Source organism: Balaenoptera borealis, assembly GCF_965194805.1.
Source record: "Balaenoptera borealis genome assembly, chromosome: 3".
NCBI lineage: Eukaryota > Metazoa > Chordata > Mammalia > Artiodactyla > Balaenopteridae > Balaenoptera > Balaenoptera borealis.
In genome coordinates this window covers 53404437-53430133 of record NC_138866.1, presented here as the reverse complement: position 1 = coordinate 53430133, position 25697 = coordinate 53404437, and the positions used below count along the sequence as shown (strand labels likewise).

The 25697-nt window shown below is 36.4% G+C and overlaps 2 long non-coding RNA genes across 2 annotated transcripts; one reads left to right on the top strand and one right to left on the bottom strand.

Moving 5' to 3' along the window:
* The first annotated feature begins 217 nt into the window (after nucleotides 1-217).
* LOC309624981 lies at nucleotides 218-25697 on the top strand. Its single transcript, XR_014242275.1, has 2 exons — nucleotides 218-6611; nucleotides 18726-25697. It is a non-coding gene; the product is annotated as an uncharacterized lncRNA (long non-coding RNA).
* Nucleotides 1110-13273, bottom strand: LOC309624991. Its single transcript, XR_014242286.1, has 2 exons — nucleotides 11747-13273; nucleotides 1110-9444 (listed from the first exon to the last, which is right to left on the bottom strand). It is a non-coding gene; the product is annotated as an uncharacterized lncRNA (long non-coding RNA).

The window sequence follows — 25697 nt, the reverse complement described above, 5'->3', positions numbered from 1 at the left end:
CAATGTACATACATCCTCCTGTATACTTTAAATAATCTCTAGATTACTTATAATACTTAATGCAATGTAAATGTTATATAAATGGTTGCTAGCAGGTGCCAAATTCAAGTTTTGCTTTGGGGGACTTTCTGGAATTTTTAAAAAAATATTTTTGATCTGAGATTGGTTGTATCTGTGATGCGAAACCTGCAGATGTGGAATGCCATCTGTACATTTTAACTTAGAGTGGTGGGAGGTGAAAACACAGACAGATGTGCTTATAAGTAGTTTTGCATTAAGAACTTGGAATTCTTAAATAATATTCTCCTATTGCAATTTAAGAGGAGAGGAACTCCAGAATTTTCTATTGGAATAGGGTGTTCTTGTAATAAATTATGAAGAACATGCATGCTATTATATTATAAAGATTTGCAATTATGCCTTGATAGAAGCTAAGGGATTACATGCTTTTAATGAAGTGCACATTGTCAATGTGCAAAGTAATAAAATGAAAAAAGTTACAGAACTGAAAATTTAATATATATGATAATACACATAAATCTATTAGAGAAAGAAAAGCAGAATTAATTATAATTCAGTACCCAGAGGGTGACTACAAATGGTAAAGAATTATGAAATAAAAAATTTATTTTGTAATTAGTTTAGCAGAGTAAAATTAGAAAAGAAGTAAGTTTTTCAAGGTCCTGATAACATAAAATATTTCATGAAAGGGAAGCAGGAAAAATGTTAATTATAAGTAGTTAACTGAAAGGGGAAAAAAATCTTTTCTATCTTGAAATAACAATGATTAAATTTTTAATTAATTCATGGTTTCATTTTGAAAACTGATCACAACAAAGTTTTGAATATTCTAAATACTCAAGTGAAATACAAAGATATGCTTAAAACATTTGTGAAGCTCAAGTGGTTTGAGCACCAATGATTCTCTCCAAGGCTTTTTGGAAAAGCAACATGAAGTTAAACTTTTTGTTTTTCTCTTTGGGGCTAACAAAATTATCAGTATTTGTGAGAATTCTGATGGGCTGTTTGTCTATATATGAATTTGATTGTTCTTAATTTATGAGGAAGTACATTTTTTGTTATGTAGTGTTGCTGTTTTCACAGTAGGGTTATTGTGATTTTAAAAATATCTTAAAGAAATAAAGTAAAAATACAACAATCAGAATCTATTCTTTCAGTCTTTATATGTAGTGAATACCTACAACAGTCTTAAAGTCACTTAGCTGATAACTCAGGCTGATACATGCACATGGTTTCTGAACCATCACAGAAGGGTGGAGCGCACAATTTTGGGTGGGCTACAACCTTAGCCAGTGCAGGGTTCAGAAAGATCAAAAGTTGCTTTCTGTGAATGAGCATCATTGATAGATTTGACCAAAAGTAATTCTTAGATTGTTTAGTAACTGTTCTGTTCCTGAGGGAATAGTTATATCTCAAAAGGACTCTTAGGAACAATCATTTTAATATATTGTATTATATTTCAAGGCAATTGATACTGACATTTACTTGACCAGCTCAACTCAGACTGTCAACTAAAAATTCTAATTCAATTCACTGGTTCACTACATAGATGGCCATTGGGCTTGGTTAGTATTCTTAGATGCCTCTCAAAGGCTCCCTGGCTTCTTGTTCGCCAGATATGACATTTAGTATATTATTATTTTTTTAATAGATCTTTATTAGAGTATAATTGCTTCACAATACTGTGTTAGTTTCTGTTGTACACCAAAGTGAACCATCCATATGCATACATATGTCCCCATATCTGCTCCCTCTTGAGCCTCCCCCCCATCCTCCATATCCCACCCCTCTAGGTAATCGCAAAGCACTGAGATGATCTCCTTGTGCTATGCTGCTGCTTCCCATTAGCTAACTTTTACATTTGGTAGTGTATATATGGCGATGCTACTCTCAGCTCGCCCCAGCTTCCCCCTCCCACCCGTGTCCTAAAGTCCATTCTGTATGTCTACGTCTTTATTCCTGCCCTGCAACTACGTTCATCAGTACCATTCTTTTTTTTTAGATTACATATGTACGCGTTAGAATACGGTATTTGTTTTTCACTTTCTGACTTACTTCACTCTGTATGACAGACTCTAGGTCCATCCACCTCACTACAAATAACTCAATTTCATTTCCTTTTATGGCTGAGTAATATTCCATTGTATATATGTGCCACATCTTCTTTATCCATTGATCTGTTGATGAACATTTAGATTGGTTCCATGTCCTGGCTATTGTAAATAGTGCTGCAATGAACATTGTGGTACATGTCTCTTTTTGAATTCTGGTTAAAACAAAAAATAACATACAAAGGAATCCCCATAAGGTTATCAGCTGGTTTTTCAGCAGAAACTCTGCAGGCCAGAAGGGAGTGACAGCATGTACTTAAAGTGATGAAAGAGAAAAACTTACAACCAAGATTACTCTACCCAGCAAGGGTCTCATTCAGATTTGACGGAGAAATCAAAAGCTTTTAAGACAAGCAAAAGCTAAGAGAATTCAGGACCACCAAACCAGCTTTACAACAAATGCTAAAGAAACTTCTCTAGGCGGGAAACACAAGAGAAGAAAAACACCCACAAAAACAAACCCAAAATGATTAAGAAAATGGTAATAGGAACATACATATTGATAATAACCTTGGATGGAAATGGATTAAATGCCCCAACCAAAAGACACAGACTGGCTGAATGGATACAAAAACAAGACCCATATATATGCTGTCTACAAGAGACCCACTTCAGACCTAGGGACACATACAGACTGAAGGTGAAGGGATGGAAAAACATATGCTATGCAAATGGAAATCAAACGAAAGCTGGAGCAGCAATACTCATATCCAATAAAATAGACTTTAAAATAAAGACTATTACAAGAGACAAAGAAGGACGCTACATAATGATCAAAGGATCAATCCAAGAAGAAGATATAACAATTATAAATGTTTACACACTCAACATAGGAGCACCTCAATACATAAGGCAAATGCTAACAACCATGAAAGGAGAAATTGACAGTAACACAATAATAGTAGGGGACTTTAACATGCCACTTTCACCAATGGACAGATCATCCAAACAGAAAATAAATAAGGAGCACAAGCTTTAAATGACACAATAGACATGAGAGATTTAATTGATATTTATAGAACATTCCACCCGAAAATGGCAGAACACACTTTCTTCTCAAGTGCACATGGAACATTCTCCAGGATAGATCATATCTTGGGTCACAAATCAAGCCTCAGAAAATTTAAGAAAATTGAAATCGTATCAAGCACCTTTTCTGACCACATCGCTATGAGATTGGAGATCAATTACAAGAAAAAAAACTAAAAAACACAAATACATGGAGGCTAAGCAGTGCACTACTAAATAACCAAGAGATCACTGAAGAAATCAAAGAAGAAATAAAAAAATACATAGAAACAAATGACAACAAAAACACGAAAACTCAAAACCTATGGGATGCAGCAAAAGCAGTTCTAAGAGGGAAGTTTATAGCAATTCAATCTCACCTCAAGAAACAAGAAAAATCTTAAATAAACAATCTAACCCTACACTTGAAACAACTAGAGAAAGAAGAACAAAGAAAACCCAAAGTCAGTAGAAGGAAAGAAATCATAAAATCAGAGCAAAAATAAATGAAATAGAAACGAAGAAAACAAAGGCAAAGATCAATAAAACTAAAGGCTGGTTCTTTGAGAAAATAAACAAAATTGACAAACCCTTAGCCAGACTCATCAAGAAAAAAAGGGAGAGGATGCAAATCAATAAAATTAGAAATGAAAAAGGAGAAATCACAGCTGACACCACAGAAATACCAAGGAATATAAGAGACTACTACAAACAACTCTATGCCAATAAAATGGACAGCCATGAAGAAATGGACAAATTCTTGGAAAGGTACAATTTTCCAAGACTGAACCAGGAAGAATTAGAAAATATAAAGAGACCTATCAAAAGTAATGAAATTGAAACTGTAGTTAAAAATCTTCCAACAAACAAAAGTCCAGGACCAGATGGCTTCACAGGCGAATTCTATCAAACATTTAGAGAAGAGCTAACACCGATCCTTCTCAAACTCTTCCAATAAATTGCAGAGGGAGAAACACTTCCAAATTCATTCTACGAAGCCACCATTACCCTAATACCAAAACCAGAAAAAGTTATCACAAAAAAAGGAAATTATAGACCAATATCACTGATGAATATAGATGCAAAAGTCCTAACAAAATACTAGCAAACAGAATCCAACAACACATTAAAAGGATCATACACCATGATCAAGTGGGATTTATCCCAGGGATGCAAGGATTCTTCAATATATGCAAATCAATCAATGTGATACACTACATTAGCAAATGAAGTAATAAAAACCATATGATCATCTCAATAGAAGCAGAAAAAGCTTTTGACAAAATTCAACACCCATTTATGAAAAAAACTCTCCAGAAAATGGGCATAGAGGGAACCTACCTCAACATAATAAAGGCCATATATGACAAACGCACAGCAAGTATCATTCTCAATGGTGAAAAACTGAAAGCATTTCCACTAAAATCGGGAACAAGACAAGGATGTCCACTCTCACCACTCTTATTCTACAAAGTTTTGCAAGTCATAGCCACAACAATCAGAGAAGTAAAAGAAATTAAAGGCATCCAAACTGGAAAAGAAGTAAAACTTTCACTGTTTGCGGGTGACAGAATACCATACATAGAAAATCCTAAAGATGCCACCAGAAAACTACTAGAACTAATCAGTGAATTTGGAGGGGTTTCATGGTACAAAATGAATGCACAGAAATCTCTGGCATTCCTATACACCAACAACGAAAAATCAGAAAGAGAAATTAAGGAAACAATCCCATTTACCATTGCAACATAAAGAATAAAATACCTAGAAATAAACCTACCTAAGGAGGTGAAAGACTTGTACTCAGAAAACTATAAAACACTGATGAAAGAAATCAAAGATGACATAAACAGATGGAGAAATATACCATGTTCTTGGATTGGAAGGATCAATATTGTGAAAATGACTATACTACCCAAAGCAATCTACAGATTCAATGCAATCCCTATCAAACTACCAATGGCATTCTTCACAGAATTAGAACAAAAAAGTTTACAATTCGTATGGAAACACAAAAGACCCCAAATAGCCAAAGCAATCTTGAGAAAGAAAAATGGAGCTGGAGGAATCAGGTTCCCCGACTTCTAGTAAGCTTTGTGGTATAGCTACTATATCACAAAGCTACAGTAATCAAGACAGTATGGTACTGGTACAAAAACAGAAATATAGATCAATGGTACAGGATAAAACGCCCAGAGATAAACCCACACACCTATGGTCAACTAATCTATGACAAAGGAGGCAAGGATATACAATGGAGAAAAGACAGCCTCTTCAATAAGTGGTGCTGGGAAAACTGGACAGCTACATGTAAAAGAATGAAATTAGAACACTACCTAACACCAAACACAAAGATAAACTCCAAATGGATTAAAGACCTAAATGTAAGGCCAGACACCATAAAACTCTTAGAGGAAAACATAGGAAAAACACTCTTTGGCATAAACCACAGCAAGATCTTTTTTGACCCACCTCCTAGAGAAATGGAAATAAAAACAAAAATAAACAAATGGGACTTAATTAAACTTAAAAGCTTTTGCACAGCAAAGGAAACCATAAACAAGACAAAAAGACAACCCTCAGAGTGGGAGGAAATATTTGCAAATGAAACGACAGACAAAGGATTAATCTCCAAAATATACAGACAGCTCATGAAGCTCAATATCAAAAAAACAAACAATCCCATTAAAAAATGGGCAGAAGACCTAAATAGACATTTCACCAAGGAAGACATACAGATGGCCAAGAGGCACATGAAAAGATGCTCAACATCACTAATTATTAGAGAAATGCAAATCAAAACTACAATCAGGTATCACCTCACACTGGTCAGAATGGTCATTATTAAAAAATCTAGAAACAATAAATGCTGGAGAGGGTGTGGTGAAAACAGAACTCTCCTGCACTGTTGGTGGGAAAGTAAATTGATACAACCACTATGGAAAACAGTATGTAGGTTTCTTAAAAAACTAAGACTAGAACTACCATACGACCCAGCAATCCCACTACTAGTCATATACCCTGTAAAACCATAATTCAAAAAGAGACATTTTTATGCAACCAACATTCTTTGCTCATGTGGAATTGGGTATGTGTCGTGGACTGAACTGTGTCCCTCTAAAATTTATATGTTGAAGCCCTAACCCCCAATGTGACTGTATTTGGAGATAGTGCCTTTAGGCAGGTAATTAAGGTTAAATGAGGTCATAAGGGTAGGACCCTAATCCTATAGGACTAGTGTCTTTATAAGAAAAAAGAGACACCAGAAATCAATCAATCTCTCTCTCTCTCTCTTCCCCCCTCTCCCTCTATTTCTCTCTCTCCCCCCTCCTCCCTCTCTCCCTGTGCAAACAGAGAGGAGACCAGGTGAGGATACAATGAGAAGGCAACCATCTACAAGCCAGGAAGAGAGGTCTCACAAGAAACCCAACCTGAAGACACCCTGATCTTGGACTTCTAGTCTCCAAAACTGTGAGAAAATAAATTTCTGTTGTTTAAGTCGCCCAGTCTGTAGTATTGTGTCATGGCAGCCTGAGCAGACTAATACAGTACCTAAGTGGGAGAGTCGACTGGATTAAATTAAATATTTTGTGATCATATGTTTTGATGTCCTTGTGTTGGGAGCTTGGAGATTAGATTGTAAATGCATTGAAGACCTAGGCCAAGAGACTAGGTCTAGACTGGTTCCCTGTATGTAGTTGCTTTATTATGAAGCTTGCTTTATTAAGGATACCATGTAAATACTCGGAAAATAATGCAGTGATCAACTGAGCAGCCTCTTGTTTTTCGAAACTTTAATTTTATATGAAATATTGTTTTTAATATATATTGATTCATAAATTTTATGATTACTTCAGAGGAAAGTTCACCATTTTATATCACATTTTTGTAGGCTAGTGTTTCTAAATGGTTTCAGAGCTGTGTGATATGATCCTAATCTTAGTACTGGCCTGCCAGTACTGTTCAGACTTTTGTGCCTTTTTTATCTTTGAAGAGGGTTCACATATTTTAATGTGCATAATTCTATGGGGAGGGTATGGGAAGGATATTATCTCCCTCCTCACATTAAATCTATTTATTTCACCATTTATTTTTATTAAGAGAAAGCAAAACTTCATATATTCTATTTTCCAGTACTTTTTTGGTTAAGAGCTAAACAGTTGTTAGTAATCATGTGTTTGTAAATTAAAAACACTACTCTCACCTTTTTTCCAGTTCATTGGAATGTTTATTTTTTATTTTTGACAGATAAGTCAGCTGAGATGGAATAGTTTGTAATGTGAGTGACATGCTCTCAAAAAGAAAGAAAATGTTTTGAGTACACATACCATCTCAAAAAATACTGCTATTTTCCCACTTTGCAAGAAATGAAAACATTTATTTTTACAACTTGTGACTTTGAAAAAAAATACTACTATTCTACAGCATTACACCTTTTATTTGTAGCAGTGTGAACTATGGAAAAATATGGACAGACTGAGGCTTAAATCCTGGCTCTGCCACTTGCCCTTATTAAATTCACTTTACTTTTTCGATTTGGTTTCCTTATCTGTAAAATGTGGATAATAATTCATATATTAAAGGGGTTATTGAAAAGACTGAGTGTAATTTGTATATGACAGGCACATAGGCAATGAAAGTTATTTCTCTAAATAATGAAATTTTGAAGAGCTTCTGTTAATTCACTACAGAGTTGCTAGAAGCTAGGCATGAAGTCAGTGTGGATGTTTTTCCAGAGTGTCCTATGTTTCCAGGTGGTGCTGAGATCAGTATTCAGGAAGGGACCAATCTCCTATATTGTGCTTGCTTTTCAGAATTTGTGAAAGGGTGAACTGAGGTAATGCATATGTGCCGAGCACTTTTCATAGCCCCTGAGATGCAGTAGGTGGTCACTGCATAGTGCATGGTAGCCAGTGACATCATCATCATCATTAATGACCATTCAGGGATAGGTGCTGTCCATTTCCCATTCTGACACTTCATTGGTGGCTCTGGGCAATGACACAGTGATTTGGGAATTGGATGCCTCTGTAATTCCAGGGTTTTATTTGTAAGAGAGTCTACACTGAATCATGCGGTAGTGAGAGAGAGAGAGAGAGAGAGAGAGAGAGAGAGAGAGAGAGAGAGAGAGCCTCCTAAGTATACTCTGTCTGTCATTATTTGATCTAATTTTTGACATGATTTAAAAGGTGAACACAGACAAATTATTTGAAGGGAGATAAATGAAAAGTACAGATCTCTCATGGTACATGAATGTCTTAATTTTTTTTTTTAGCACACTTGTTTGCAAACAGGGAAAGATTTCAGTAATATATAAAAGTGACAGGATATCCTCTACTGGATAATGATTGATAAAATACATGGATGGTAACATTTGAAAAATAAGAAGTATGCTAGAACTAGTCCAAGCAATTAGAAATATAACTCATTCATACAGCATTAAAAATAGAATAGTTTACCTTGTTGAATTTTTCATGATTCTGTGCATGTTATTCAGATGCTTGAATATGTAGATGTCTGCTGTATTTCTAGATGTATGTATACATATTCTAAAGGCCAATCAATGTTTTCCATAAATGTCTGTTGCTTTTAGTAAGGTTTTAATGGATATGAGTAAATTACATACATAGAAAGAGCCCCAGTGTCAGGAAATATCACATATGGCTGATTAATGTAATAAAAGCACTGAATCATCATAGTGATCACATTTGATACTAGAAGGAAACAAAAATTAACAAAGGACATAGACTAAATACATATTTATTAAATGAATAATTCCCTGGTAGATCAAAGCTTATATATTTTAAGTATAACTTCTTAGGGGGTGACAAGCTTCTATTCTGTGGGTGTATTACTATGTGCATGTATTTTTTATGTTAACTGGTCTGTGATGTGACATAAATAATAGGAAGGAGATTGAAGAAAAAACTTAAAAATATCCAGAAACAATAAGGAACTGTTAAATGGACTTCTCTTTGATGCCATATCACCAAACTTCACAGTTTTCTCCTGTCTTTGATATGCCTTCATCCAGGCTTGTGTCCACTCATCCTTAGTAGCAGACCACTCTTCCTCAGGCAGTGTCTCCACTCTTCTCTTGCTCTGCCTATCAGCATCTTGGATATCTTGATTGTCAAGGCCATGTACTTAGTCCTCTTTTGAAAGGCCGGAAGAGTCCGAGAACTCCCTAGCATGTAATTACACCAGTACTGACTTACTGTATTACTCTTTGGCGTGGCAATGCTCTTGACATTCATTGAGTGACAATAAATAGTTGCTGAATTAATTTATGGTCAGAGGTTACCTAGGTGAAGAAAGAGAAGCAGGGAAAGGGGAAGGGTGTTTCTGCATCTGAAATAGCAGGGAAGGGATGTAGAACAGGTCACACAGAGAATATTTTCATGGTGTTCTGAATGACAGTGGCTGAGTAGCAGAGGGGAGGGGACAATATATGGGAAGAACTGAGCCTGGAGATCAGGCCTAGGTTACCAAGAGTTGGGCAAGACATTTCATCTTCCATCCTCCCATTGGTTCATTTCCAGAGTCGGTGATTTGGACCTAGCTGCCTTTAAAGGGCTATTTCACACCTTGTTTTTTTATAATTTGACAAATGATAGACTTGATATTGTTTCCATTAAGTTATAGGTGGCACTATTTTAATTAGGTTTCTAATACTTTGGAAAAGAGAGAGAGAATTCCATGTGTCACATGATAAATTAGTGTTTCACCAAATTGAGATTAATATTAATATTTAAGGGAGTATGATGTAATGTATCAAAGATATTTTTAATTTATGTTTATATAAAATATCCAAAACACCTTGACTAGAAAAAGTTAGTCACTTAACCAGAATCATAAGTTCAAGATGAGTAATTAACAGTATTGATTTTTTAAAGGTATCAGAAATAGTTGATATTAGAGAGCTAGAAGTCACTATTCTAAGATATTTATTATTATTCAAGCTTTTATTAGGGAATTGCTCTAATTTTGATCTTTGGGTTTTAGTAAATTTTTAGAGAGGTGAGAGAGAGTATATGTGAAATATAGTAATGCACATTTTGAAAAAATATTCCAAAAGAGGCAATATATTGAGAGTTTTTTTTAGTAGGATGGAGAAGATTCATAACTGTCTTCAGGCATTTGAAAGAAAATTATGAAAAGGATTGTATTCAATTATCCTTCATCTGTACTGGGGATTGAAAGAAAAGCAGGGGGATTAATTTGCAGCAAGAGGAGGAATTCATTTAGAAATCTTTTTTTGGCCCAAATTGTGATTAAACATTATAACAGTCAGCTGAGAACTGTTAGGAGTCCCTACTTACTTCTTTTTTTAAAAGCATGAATAGAGACAAACTTAAATCCTAATTCATGTGAATATACATTCTCACTTCATGATTCTTTGATAATCCTATACGGACTCTAGCATTTCCACAGAGTTAAAAGCATTAAGGGGAGAGATATTTGCTGGAAGATTTTTTTCCCTCCAAACGTATGATTTTTGTTTTAAGATAAAACCCAGCACACATTGCTTTGATAGCTAAACAAGTCTATGAACGTTCATGCTAAAAAGAAATATGAGAGGCCAGGTAAAGGCCAATTAATTATTTTTCGCCTTTCCTCCTTCCCTCTGGTCACAGGGTAGATGTAAAATCCATTTGAGAAGTTGCTGTGAAGTTGTGTGGGCTGCTACTTTCTCTGTCGGCACAGTCCATGGCCTGCCAGCACCTCTGAAGGGAGACAGCTGGACTTGTGGCCCTTTTCAGGTTTGTTTCTTGAACTCACTTCATGGATAAACAGCTTCAGTGAGCTTTTCAAGTGATTCCCAGGAGGCAGAGCACCTCCCTACTGTTCTACATTAGAGTAAAATTTAGCAGACACTTAAAAGCATTTTAGTCTCAGAATGGAAACATAAAATAAATTCAAGTATTTAGATTTTTGCCCAGTCCTTCAGAGAAAACTCAAAAAGACTCTCTTTTTCCGGTGGGCATATATTGAAATTTCCCTTTAGATTATGTTTAAATAGATCTGTGGCTCACATCTTTCCAAGTTCAGACATAGGAAATTATCGCCCTCCTAGAATGTTTGCCTGGTATCAACTGAACCCAGGGTTGGGAACCAGTTAATAGTTGCCTTGTGTGTGTGTGTATGTGTGTGTGTGTGTGTGTGTGTGTGTGTGTGTGTGTGCGCGCGTGTGTTTGTTCTACCCTTGTACCAGTCAGAGAGCAGGGAGTAGCTTAAAGAGAAGGACAAAAGATAATAATTAAATATTTGGAAATTTAAAAAAGGTCACAGAAAAAGCTAGGAGCCACCATGATTTTGAAGGCAGATCCTAGAGATGTGAGATTCTAATTCCGGTTCTGCTGCTTACTTTCCACCTTGCAAGTCCTTGGGCAAATTACTTAATCTCTCCAGTCTCAGTTACTCCATCCATAAAGAAGGAATAACAAAAATAACTATCTCATAGAATTGTCGTGAGAATTAAATCAGACAATGAATGCAAAATAACTATTATATAATAAGCATTCAATATGTTAGCTGTGTTTGCTAACATTGAGGAAAAAAGGTCAAAGAATACCATGAATGACAAAAGTCTGTGGCAGAATTACCTGGTTTCACAAGAAGTTTCTGATCTTTTAGCCTTCTGCAGAACAGTGCTGGACAAATTCAACTCCCTGGTAGGCTGGATGTTTGCTTCAATGCACTTTGTCTGCTCCCAGAGGGCTCTTGTTCTAGGCTCGCTGCTTTGCAGTGCACCTGGGGCTCCTGTTGGCAGTCTCTTGAGGATACAGGGTTTGGGTCTAAGGCTTTAACTCAGCCTTGCCAGATCAAGTGAGACAGTCTTCTGTCCCCATGAATATGCAACACTCAAGGGTTTCCAGCTGCTTCCTTGCCATTTACTCCTGGCTTTATCCCTGTGAGGTAGATGGGTAATTAACATGGATTTTATAGCCACCTTAGGAGAGAAAAGGAACTAACCAAGCAAATAAGAATGTGGTGGAGAATTTAATCATCTGCTGCTTCCTTCTTAGCAACCTACATGCATTGTGCAAATATTTTTCAGTTCCTAAAGTTCACCTGTGATGGAATTCAAGTTCTTTCTCTTTTAAATAAACATTTATCCCAAAAGAAGTTTTTCTCATTCACAACAACAAAAATACACAGACTTGTCAGTTGTCTATGTTGATATTTATTCTCTTTCATTTATTTAAATAGTTGTAGTTGGAAAAGAAAATGAGAACTATCAAGTCTTGGGTTTCTGTGTATCAAGCTGCATAAAGGATTCTCTTTGACCTTTTGGGAAAGTTAACATAAAGTGCCAGTATTCAAATAATTATGCTGTTAAATGCTCACCACTCCTTTCTCTCTCTGCCCTCCCCCTCAGTTCCTGCACATTAGCAGAATCTGAATTTTTGATTCATGTGCACTCTGAAGAAATAATAATAATAAACAACACTTATTGGGTGCTTACTATATGCCAGGCTGTTTCCTAAACTCTTGTACATCTAGGCTTGTAGAAGGCATCAGGAGAAACAAGAAAAAATAAAGCTGCATGCTTTTTGATATTTCTTAAGAGTGAAAGCTCAGTGACCCACTTTATCTTTTTTGGTGGAGGGATCCAGATTTGCAAATTTACTTCTGGTAAAGTGAGAGCACTCCTGGTCTGGATGTGTGTTGACGTTGCTTTGAAAACAAGGTACCACTTTATCACATCAGTCAGTTATTTTTATAAGTGACTGGGTCCTCAGTGGCTAATTTTAAATCTTGCTCAAGTTTCTTTTCTCTGCCACATTGGGGCTCCTATTTTAGGTTTGGATCACATAGGTTAATATGATTATTAGTTTAATTAATGTACATTTTGAAAATTTATCTCATTAAATAACTAAAATGTATTTCAAAGGCAAATGTAAAGTTACTTTAAGATTGTCTGAAGTTTCCTTTAAAAGGACAATTGTCTATAGTCCTAAAATGAGGGAAAAAGATACTACTTAGCAAACATATGTATTTTTTTAGTGTTTTAAGCTTTATTTTATTTTTGGCAGCTAATATGAACAGAACACCATTCTAGAATCCAAGAGAGGGTAGAGGTAGTTCTCCTCATTACTAATCCCATTTAAAAATTCTGTTGTTCAGTCTCTTTTAAAGATATCTCTTTAAGGACCTGTATTTTATCCCTCATTACCTTCATGCCCTCATTGGACAGTTTATGCTCATTTTGAGCTGCTGCCCCTACAAACTGGATTCGATTTGAAGATGATTTTATCCAAGACCTAGTTTCATGAAAACACTGTACTGAAAACTACCTGTATAGGAGACTACAGAGAGCCATAATTTAATTTGAGTAAACACAAAAATCCTTCTTTTCATGTACTATTTGGAGCCTCTTCCTATACTAGAAAGTAAACTCTGCATTTGTAGGGTTCATATTCCATGCTTCATTTCCCTGCAGTGACATGAACAGGCAACCAGTAGACTATGCTTAGTCTGATCTTCAGCACAGCCTCTGGAAAAACATCCTGTGTGACTTTGTGTTGTATACAAAAAGTAGCTATTTAATTTTCACAGTTTTCTATTTCCCAAAATATGATGTGAATCTCAAATAATATGTAGCTAGGAAAAATAGATTTATATAAAGTAAAATACATAGGTAAGTAGATAAGAATAATAGGACGATTATTTAAATTCATTTTAGTGTAAGGGAGAGAGGAACAGAGTGAAAAAGACTAAAATGTTCAAATAATTGATATAAAAATGTATCACTTTTGAGTTTTATACTATATGAAAACTAAAAAATCTGATTAGTAATTGTAAACAATAAATTTTAAAATAAGCCTTCATTATTCTACATTTGAGAAAAATAGAAAGAAAATGTTACAATTTATTCAAGTTTCTATCAGGTCTAAATTATTTCAAATTATGGATTTGATTGGTCCAGATCAAGAGGTTAAGGGTTACTGGAATTTATTTTTATATGAAATATGGAGTAAAAGGAAAATAAAAAATTTTTTGGCACTTTAGATGCTGTTATAGACACTGTATTCATGCTTACAATTGCAAGAGCATTTTAAATTATGTAAAGCATGAAACTTTGAACCTAATCATTTGTTATATTTCCAAATTCCCACAAGATGGCAGAATTTCAGAGCATTTTAGAATATGTGCCTGGTTAGGTAGCTAGAATTATTTTAAATCGTGTAGCTAGGTTAAGCACAAATCCTGTTTTCTGATCACTGATGCAAATAAGACTCACACAGAGCAGGGTCCAGTTCTTGCTATTTACAGCTTCTACTAAACCGAAGTAATGAAACAATGGATTGCATGGGGTTTACAATACTCCTCAGGTAGAGACCCACTTTCTTGTTTTATAACTCTAATTTGAGGTCATTCATAACCACTCAGAAAGGTACTGCCTCCTTTATTTTATTCATGAGGGTCAGAGATGAGCTGGGATGTAGGCTTTAACAGATGGAACTCCACATCTTGATATTTCAGAGGTTCTGACCACATGGCTCTATGGCAAGCAGTGAGGAGCAGTTAAGTCCTGTCCATCACCAGGCTTGCCCCTATGAATACCTAAATGATTAGGTTTTACTTGTTAAGGGTTTGATATGCTCTGGATGATACACTCTTGTTGTTGGAAACCTTAAGGAAGCAAAGTCTTGTTCTTCCTTTATTGCTTCCTTTCCTCCTCCCTCCTCCCTCCCCCTCCTCCCCCTTTCTTTCTCTCTCTTTCTCTTTCTCTCTTTCTTTCTCCCTTCCCTCCCTCCTTCCTCCCTCCCTTCCTTCCTCCCTCCCTCCCTTCCTTCCTTCCTTCCTTCCTTCCTACTTTCCTTCCTTCCTTCCTTCCTACTTTCCTTCCTTCCTTCCTTCCTTCCTTCCTCCGTGCCCCCCATGCTAGTAGTACTGCAACTGTTAGTGACTCACCAAAGAGAAACCTCTAAGAAACCATTATACTTCCACAGCCTAACAAAGGAGATGAGGTTACTGGAACCAAATTCGAATGAGCTACTCTGAGTTATAGCCTAAGAGACAGAGGTTTGAAGTTAGCACCTCTTTCAAATCTTGCCTGAGTTTATATTTGTCTTCTTTTTGTTATCATAGATCAGGCTTTTATATTTTTTAGTGTTTTGCATTTCTTTATCTATGGATAGGGTCATCTAGGGATAAATGGCATTTCTTTTTTGAAGTCACCTTTCAAAATTAGAAAACTTAGAAGCTAAATTAGACAGCTAGACAGTTCCTTCATTTGACAAGTAGGATATACATAATTTTGAAAATCATTATATCTAAGTGATAATCTTGGTGCTAAGATTATAATTCAGCCTCAATTCACCTGAAATTTACCCAGTGCTAATGGAAGGTTGTTTATATTACGAGATGCCAGAACTCATAAGAAGAAAGAATTACTGGATTACTGATGGCAAGCATCTCTCAACTCATGATGAGGAATTTGTTATCTCATAATGTTGGGATTGTTAATCATGGGATTTGGTTTTTGTTGTGTTAGGTGGGGGTATCTGAACCCAAAAAGTGATTGAGTTAGGTGGTTAGGTGGAGGCTTGTGTTTATAACTGATATACACTTGGGGGGAAGTTTATGCGAGCTGAATTTGAGCTGTTATACATACTGCTCCCAAAATGCTTATGGGCACCATGAGGGCAATATTTCTTAAGATTCTGCAAGCCAAGTTGTTTTGGCTCCCCAGCCACTACATGGAGGCACAGCCGCTGAAAAGGGGTACCTCAGTATCAATAACAAATAGCAGCTTTGAAAGCTGCCTGACTGGATAATAATAATGCCAGAGACTACCTTGAGGGGATGCAAGATTCTTCTGCATTCTACTTTCCCACCTCTGGTGCGCAGACTGACTGACACCTTTCCTGTTCTATCTCAACATGCTCTTGAAAAAAATTCAAGGCGATTCTGTTTGTAAGAGAGAACTCTCAGTATGAAATGATTATCTTCTGGGAAGAAAAATAAGCTCCTGAATGTAGAAGATTTCTGTCAGTTCTTTTCATTTTGAGTTTTGGAAAAGCAGCTAGCAACATAGGAAGTTAACCATGTTTAAAAATATTTCAGAGATGGTCTTTATATCCTACCCTAATGGTTAAATATACAGATAAAAAATTCAGTTGCAGAGAACTGAATCAGCAGTTCTAGTTTATAAAGAGATTTATTACTGAATATTAAATAGCTGACAGAATTATTGGGAAGAATAGACTCCCAGAGTCACGCCACAGAAATGGGCTGCGAAGTTGCTGCTGTTTCTGCTTCTATCAAGTGGTTTCCTGTCATCTCTACTACAATCCACCCCAGCAAATGAGTGTGTTCTGCCTGCCTTTCTGCAACTCAGTTCAGAAATCAAGTCTCTTATAAGTGTGTCTAATGGAAAACACTAGCTGTAAGGGAGTTAGGCATATTTTTCACAGTGAAAATTATGGCAATAAAGATAATAAATGAATTTTTAGGATTAATTTTATCATTATCTGGATAAAATGTAACCCTTCGGATGCTGAATTATATAGTCTCAAATATTTACTCAAAATGTTTTTTATGGTTTTCTTGTACCTACCTTCTTTTAGGTTTACCCTTGTATACAATGTGGCAGAATATTATATGCAGTTTTGGCCCTAATATGTAATAAAAGGCAAGCAAAGCTTATGAAAGAAAATGTACTGAAAAGAATAGAGTGGTTTCAGATAAGGTTGCATTGAAAATCTAGGACTCCTCGGTCTGGGAAAGGTGAACAGACATTGTTTTTGGCAACTGTAAACTTTAAGGAATGAATAGGAAAAAAAGACAAAACTAGGATTTGGTTTGAAATCACTTTGAATAGGTGATTTTAAGGTAAATACAAGGAGGTGGTACTCAGCCAACCAACACGTGTCATTTCATTCTTACTATGTAGGCAGAACTGACTGTGCCCTGTGGGAATTTTTACCATTAGAAAATGAATTTGCATACCCTGAGGCTCATGGGCATAGTATGTGCTCAAATATGTCTTTAACATGAATACATTAATGAAAATATAAAATAAAAAATTGTTCGACTTGTTAAATTAATTCATCAAAGGTAGATTATCAAAGAAAGTAAGGAGATAAATATCTCTAAGCCTTTGGACTAGGTCATGGGAAGGAAATGTGGCACAATGGAAAGATTTTGGGTTTAAGCCAGGAATTTAATCCAACTTTGCCATTTGCTAGATGTGTGATCTTGAGCAAATAGCTTAATTTCTAGTAGCTTGGGCTGCTTTCTCTGTAAATTGGAGATAATATATCTAGCATCTTAGCTTGTTGTAAAGATTAGAGATGAAAAAGTAAAATGTCTAGCTACATGCTCTGGTACTTAGCAAACACAAGAAAGCGGTTATTTTTTATTGCTACTTGGTTAGAGGCAGAATGCCAGTGGGGTGGACAATTGATACAACCCATGTGACAATGTTCATCTCCTGATGTATGTGTGTAATCCCTGTGGCATTCCTCATATCCTGAAATATGTGAACCACATACAGACTTTCAACTCTTGCACGTCATACATTCTTCATATTACCTTGTGCTTAATCAATTGCAGTACAGATCTTTTGGTCTCTCCTACTCCTACCCCTGTCCTCATTCCAGCCCACATACTGCTCACATACTAATTTTTATCATGACAGTCCCCCATCAGATATCTGCAATGGCTTCATATTGTGCTTACAGTTTTTTAAGATGAACAATTCCATTTCACCAAAACTTTAAAGTCTTACTTGTGTGGGGCTGTGGGGGAGGATGGGAGAGGACTGGGAGAGAATGAAGATGGATAGGAAAGGTACACAGTTCGGAATATAGGTAAAAAGCCCAGTGGATAGTAGTAGGTAGATAAGTAGGTATTTTGATGATAGCTAGATAGATGATAGGTGAAATGAATTAGAGAGAATAGGAACTGGAGGGTAGGACAGGTGTATGGTGAAATAGTCTGTATGGTATAGAGTGAACAGATCATTCAGTGAGGGTTGGGAGACCCAGGTTCTGTATCTTGTAACCTAAGTCTCTTAAGTCTCTCTCTGCTGTAGTACGAGCTTCTTGGTTCATGTGACCCAATACCACATGATTCTAAATGAAGAAGGGCTATATATTTTTGAAGGCACATTTATAAATGTTACGCCCTGGTAACAAATCTAAGATTTGAGGAAGAACTCATGCAGGATGCTTTTTGTTTTTGTTTTTTTTCCCTCCCTTCCTTCCTTCCTTCCTTCCTTCCTTCCTTCCTTCTACTTTCTTTTGTTGTAATTTTTGCATTAGCTCTATATTTCCATCATACTTTCGCAAAGAAATCAATATTTATTTTTTTCTGGATAGGAAAATAACATGTTTGTTGCAAAAATAAATACTAAGAATAAAAAGAAGCCCATATTTTCACATTGGGCATTTATGTTGTTTCTGATTTTTGTGTTATTATAAAAATCTTATAACATTGGACATTTGGAAATGTGAATGATCATTTCCTTTAGATAAATTTTTAGAAATGAAATTCTTGAGGAAGAATGCACATATTTTTAAGGGTTTGGTCATGTATTTCCTTTTCTGCTTCCCTTTGTCCCTCCCGCAGGTAGGTACAGGGATGAGAAGACTTTTTTATGCACACCCTCACCAACAACTGGATTTACTGATCTTTCAAATATTTTCTAATCTATTGGGTGAAAATAGCATCTGATGGATGTGTTCGTTTGCATTTCATTGGTTAATAGTGAATCTGAAAATATCTTCTTATGGTTTTGGCCATTTGTAGCAGGCAGTATTATACCATAGCTTATCATATTCTTTTTCAAGAAATGCCATTATCAACTCCTTTGTAGCAAAAGTAGTGAGTCCATGCTAAGTATGTTCCTGTGTATGTGTTATTTTGTATGAAGAAGAAGAAAAACTTTTAAACTATGTTATTTGGTAGTGGTCTAATATATGATCTCTAAAATAAAAAGGATTCCAAACCTATGCTTTTATATCCTTAAGCCAAATTGATCTAATTTTGGGTTTTCTGTTTTATTCTGTTTTGCTAGTAGGGGTACTATGACAGAAATATGTGTGGCATATTTCTAGTGATCTGACCATTTTCACTTTGCCATAGCTCTATTTCCCAGCATGAGTTAAACTTGGCCAACTTTCCTTTTCCATGTTTGCTGAAGTAGGGCCTTGTCTGCTTTAAGATGACCATCTTTATGAGGGAGTTCTCTATGGATAATGTTAGAGAGTGACATGGGCCGTTGCCCAATTAACAGTAATGTTCGCTTTAGAATTGTCTTTCAATAAAATCCTCACAGTGCTTCAGTGGCGTTAACTGGTAGGTGTCCTTATTATCCTCTTTTTATAGAACTGGGCTCCTAAAGTTTGAAATGAAACAGGCAAGAGCAAGTCAAACATTTTCCATAATAATGTTGAAATGAGTGAGGAAAGAATCCAGGACCTTTGTCAATGTTTCTTTTTTAATCTCAGTTTTCCGACTTTCATTTAAAGCCACCTTTTCTTCACTGATGAGTTCTGCATGCATAGTCGGCTAATGTGTGTCTAATACACTAAGTGTTTCTTCCCCAGTGTAGAGAACAAGATCATTTGGAAGTGATTCAATTCCAAACCTCCTCTTATCGGGTTTGCCTTATTAGCTTTGGTGTCTGGGTATACCCAGTATGCCTTATTCCTGCTGCAAGTGGAATTGTTTGCTAGGAGAGGAAAACATTCTTTGCCCTTGAGAAACCTTCAAAGTGAGTGAAAATTGCTGTGATGCAAACTCTGGGAAGCAATTTGTAAACCTTTGGGCCACCGACATTGCTATTTCACATCTTAGTGTCTGTCCTCCCTATTTCATCACATTTTTTGTCTGCCTTGTTATATCAGAAGAATTATTTTGTTTGCTCTAGTAGGCCCAGGGATATGATCTGAAGAGAAAATCAAGATGCCAAGACAATGTAATCCAGCAAGTGAGGACAATGTTAGAATTTAAGGAAAATTCCATAGAAAAGAAAGAAATTTCATTGTCTAAGCTTTTCCCCTTTCCCCCTTTTTCCTTCAGTCATTTCTCTAGCAACCTACTGGCTAATGTCCTTTTTACTTCTACATTTCAAGTAACCATCATCCCTCACTATTATTCTACTGTGGATCACTTGCACCCTCTTCAGAAGCATATCTGGTTTAAGGGCAGCATTCTGTGTCTGTTAAATAGTGTTGAGTAAATGTTTAATGAATTGCACTGAGTAAAAAATCCCTAAAGATTCCTGGGCACAGACTGTTTAGCCTTGGAGTTCTTAGTCAGTTCCCTAATACAAATGCTCTGTCCAAAGTTTTCACCCTAGGATGGAGTCTTTTTTATTTTATCAAGAAAGAGGGGAGGTAAATAGCCACTGCATTGATTTAAAGAAGGCAAATATTCTACCTTACAAAGTAGTCTAAGACATAAAGCAAAGTAGCAAACTTTGAGAGATTAAAATATTAAAAATCAGAAGTCAGAATTGTCTTTCCAAATATAAGTGAGAAGGGAAAGGAAGTTGCATAAAAACACACAGGAGTCAAATTTTCCAATCTTCTCATACAATTTAAAGGAAAAGGGGGCACTAATATTGCCAAATATCAATCAATAGGTAAAATTAAATTTTTGGAACAACGAGGAGTAAAATCTATTGTGGCGATATCTGACAGATGGAACTTGGGTGAGACAAGTGAGATGAGCCATGTGATACAGTGCGGAGAGTGAACGGCACAACTGGCTGTAATTGAGCAGGAAAGAAAGGCTGAAAGAGACAAGCAACAACCAAAGAAGTATAACATGGCCACTGAAACATGTGAAACATACCCCACAAGCTGCCACAGCCCTGCCCTCAATCCTGACTGCTAAGGTCCTGTGGTAACAAATGAATTCTCTTTGGAAGAGTTTTAAGAGATTTTATTGGAAGTCTGTTGCATCCCATGAATGGGAGGTAACATCCCAATGCCAGCCTGAGCTAGAGGTTTTCCACAAAATATTTATAATCTCCAGAGTTGTAGTTCTCTGAAAGGCTCCATCTCCTTTCTAACACATCTAGTCACCTTCCTATGATGGAAAAGGTCACAGTGAGGTGAAACTTAGTGGGAAAAATTTGAACACTCAACTCTTTCTCCTTGGATATTCCAGTAGGTCAAGACTACACTCAATATCTGGGTATTCTCTCTTTGTCTGTTCCCACACCCTTGATCCATTTTACTTTTTTCTGCCCACCTCTGTGCCCCACCAAGAATGACCTCTGTGTGTACTGCTTCCCTTCTGGGGTTTCCTTGTTGGATGCTTCCAACTGTATTTCACCAATGAGAGGCATTGGCAGGAGACTAAAGAGCAGAGGGAGAGAGACTAGGATATTTCTCCCCTCCTCCCTCCCTCACCATCTCTGGCAATTGTTGTTTCCCCACCACTGCCTCCTCAGGTGGCCCCTCCTCTACAGTTCTAGCTTTCCATGGGCTCAAGTAATGCTCTTCTTTCAGTCCCTTCAGTCCTGGTGGTAGTGATGACTTTCCATTAAGTTGGCCTCTGAGCACCTCTCCATTCCTTGTTTATTCTCTTAACTCTGCTCTCATTTCTCACCTTTTTAAGGAGTCCCTTTACTGAAGTCTCTTTATTCGAATCACCTGGAGGTAAATTCTGTTTCCTGCTTGGGGACCTGACTGGTACAATATCTAACCTGGAAGGTCTTTTATTCTTTAGTTTCTATATGAAGAAAAAATAGGAATTTTTCATTGTTCTAATTATATCCTTGCTTATAGGAGCCTGTATCATAAAAGTATTGTTTTGATTCAATTAAATAGGTAAAAAAGGGAAAAAAGAGGCATTGGGCAGATTCTAGGTCTTCTTAAGTCATTCTGCCTTAATGTGGTATGTTCATCAGTAAATGGTTTGGGAAATTAAATTGGAATATTTTGCCCTCACTAGGTTCATGAATATTTAGTATTGCACCTTTTGTTATTAATAATAATTATTAAACCAAGAGTATATTGGAGAGCAGAGTCACAGAAGTAAATTCTTCTCAAATCATGACCCAGGGATGAGAGGTGAACTATAAATACTGCTGGTGGAATACATGCTTTTAAAGATATGGAAAAATGTTGTCATGTGACACTGGAGATTGTGCTGTAATTACTGCTGGCTAGTTTAGTTATTTTGTGAGTTTGAAACACTTTGCATGTGTCAAGAATTGTTCTATTTGAAATGAGCTTTTAACACAGAAGCTTGAAAACCTCTAAAAAGCTACATAAGAGAACGGAAGACAGATCTATTTAGTTTTTTGTATGATATTTTGCCTGGGATGGTGCACCCTTAAATACTTTCAGAGGAAAGTAATTAGATATGGCCATAAAACTGAAAGAAATAGATGATTATGGATTTTTATTATACTTATGAATTAATTTGTTGACTGTCCCCTCAAATTTCCATCTAATGAATTGTAGTTTCTATTGCAACTATAGGAATTAAAAAAGAGATCAGTGACACAATATCTTTGCCTCAAAGGTATTACTGTTTAGTCAGAAGGAATGTATGTATGAAAAAACTAGAAAACATTTGTAAGGTGATATGTAAGCACTGACCAAATGTGTTACTCAGGATACTTAGTTGCAGATGACAGAAACCTTAGCTTAATGAGATTACATAAAATGGATTTATTGGTCCACATAACTGAGAAGTATAGGGAATAGAGCTACCTTTTGGTTAAATGGATGCCATTAGGTCACTTATTCTCTCCCCATTCATCATCTCTTCTTTCTTCTGTGTTGGCTTTAATCTCAGGCAATGTCTTCCTAATCTGTGGTAGAGTTGGCTATTGGAAGAAAGTTATAAACTCAATTATCTTTATAGCTAGCAGTTCCAATCAAAAGAATATGCCACTTTTCTGATACTTGCAGCTAGAGTCCCAAGAAAGGTTGTGATTGTTCTGAACTAGATCATGTGCCATCCCTGAATATCCTTGTTGCCCAGTATTAGGGTGCTCGATTGGCTCATCTTGGATCATGTGGTTATCCCTGTGGAAAGTGAAGATGGGATGTAAGGGGTCATAAACTTAGATTTCCATGAAAAAGGTTGTATTACAAGAAGAGGATGAGAAAAAGCAGAGTGAACAGACAAAAACTATGGTTACTACAGTCCACTACCATTTATTTCTTGACTACTCAATAACAAACTTTCTTCCCATATGCATCATTTCAAAATGCCACTGCATGACAATGGAAGTATTAGACTTAAAATCAATAATGCACTCATTCCCAAAGCAAAGGGAAGAAAGTTAATGTCTCATCCAGGTGCTGTCTTCACCTCCCCTGTCCTCACCTTTGTTAACTTAATCCCTTTACATTTTAAATTTTATCACTTGCAACATTCTACTTCCTGATATTTCTGGATTAGTCAGGGCTCTCTTGTATAAAAGTGACAGAAAAATAGTGGAAACGATGTTAACCCAAAAGAAATTCATTGACGCCTATAAATGAAAAGTTTACAGTTGGATCTCAGGCATCATGGATTCAGGGATTAAAATGATGCTCTCAGGACATCATCTTACCCCACTTGAGCCTCATTTTACTCATAGTTGTTTTAACTTGAGGGCAACTTTTTCTTAAATGGTAGTAAAACTGACCACTAGTCTCTCTAGGCTTATCCCACTGGCACAGCCAGCAATTCCCATGATTAGTGTCCACTTCTTTAGGGTTCAACAAAATTTCCAGGGATTGATCTGATTGACTTGGGGAAAATGCCCATCCCTGAGCCAGTTGCTGCAGTTTGCTGTGGGGTGTGCGTGTGTGTGTTGGAGGTGGCGGTGGGGTAGATGGAGTACTCTAAATTGCTGGCTATCCCAGTGGTCGTGATGATAGGAAGAGGTCAGCTCCACCTGGACAACATGGAATGTGTTTCACATAAAAATGAGAACCTACTTCCAGCAGAAATAGTTTACACAGGAAAATAATGCAGACAAAGACCATAACTACCACACTACACAATAAATGATAGAGTGAAGAAAATAAATAAGTCTTTATTGAGTTCCTGTAAAGTTCCAGGTATCTGGTATATTATTTCACATTTATCAAATAAATTTGTTCTAAATCACAGTAGTGAGTGGTACTACTAGGATTTTTTAAATCTGTCTAGTAACTCATGGCATTTAAGTATATTCCCTACCACTTTAAAGAAGGTGCTTCTGAACTTCCTTCTTGGAAGAAATATCAGATTTTGGAAGACTAGGGAGAGCATTAGGTGGATGATAAGTGGAGATGGAAAAGAGGAGGACATGCAAGAAATAAGGTTGTCCTTAATCTGATCAGCCAAAGCAATCTTGAGAAAGAAAAACACAGCTAGAGGAATCAGGCTCCCTGACTTCAGACTATACTACAAAGCTACAGTAATCAGGACAGTATGGTACTGACACAAAAACAGAAATATAGATCAATGGAACAGGATAGAAAGCCCAGAGATAAACCCACGCACATATGGTCACCTTATCTTTGACAAAGGAGACAAGAATATGCAATGGATAAAAGACAGCCTCTTCAATAAGTGGTGCTGGGAGAACTGGACAGCTACATGTAAAACAATGAAATTAGAACACTCCCTAACACCATACACAAAAATAAACTCAAAATGGATTAAAGACCTAAATGTAAGTCCAGACACTATAAAACTCTTAGAGGAAAACATAGGTAGAACAGTCTATGACAAGCAAGATCCTCTTTGACCCACCTCCTAGAGAAATGGAAATAAAAACAAAAATAAACAAATGGGACCTAATGAAGCTTAGAAGCTTTTGCACAGCAAAGGAAACCATAAACAAGACGAAAAGACAGCCCTCAGAATGGGAGAAAATGTTTGCAAATGAAGCAACTGACAAAGGATTAATCTCCAAAATCTACAAGCAGCTCATGCAGCTCAATATCAAAAAAACAAACAACCCAATCCAAAAATGGGCAGATGATCTAAATAGACATTTCTCCAAAGAAGATATACAGATTGGCAACATACACATGAAAGGATGCTCAACATCACTAATCATTAGAGAAATGCAAATCAAAACTACAATGAGGTATCATCTCACACCGGTCAGAATGGCCAGCATCAAAAAATCTACAAACAATAAATGCTGGAGAGGGTGTGGAGAAAAGGGAACCCTCTTGCACTGTTGGTGGGAATGTAAATTGGTACAGCCTCTATGGAGAACAGTATGGAGGTTCCTTAGAAAACTAAAAATAGAACTACCATATGACCCAGCAATCTACTGGGTGTAAACCCTGAGAAAACCATAATTCAAAAAGAGTCATGTACAACAATGTTCATTGCAGCACTATTTACAATAGCCTGGACATGGAAGCAACCTTAGTGTCCATCGACAGTTGAATGGATAAAGAAGATGTGGCACATATATACAATGGAATATTACTCAGACATAAAAAGAAATGAAATTGAGTTATTTGTAGTGAGGTGGATGGGCCTAGAGTCTGTCATACAGAGTGAAGTAAGTCAGAAAGAGAAAAACAAATACTGTGTGCTAACACATATATATGGAATCTAAAAAAAAAAAAAAAAGGT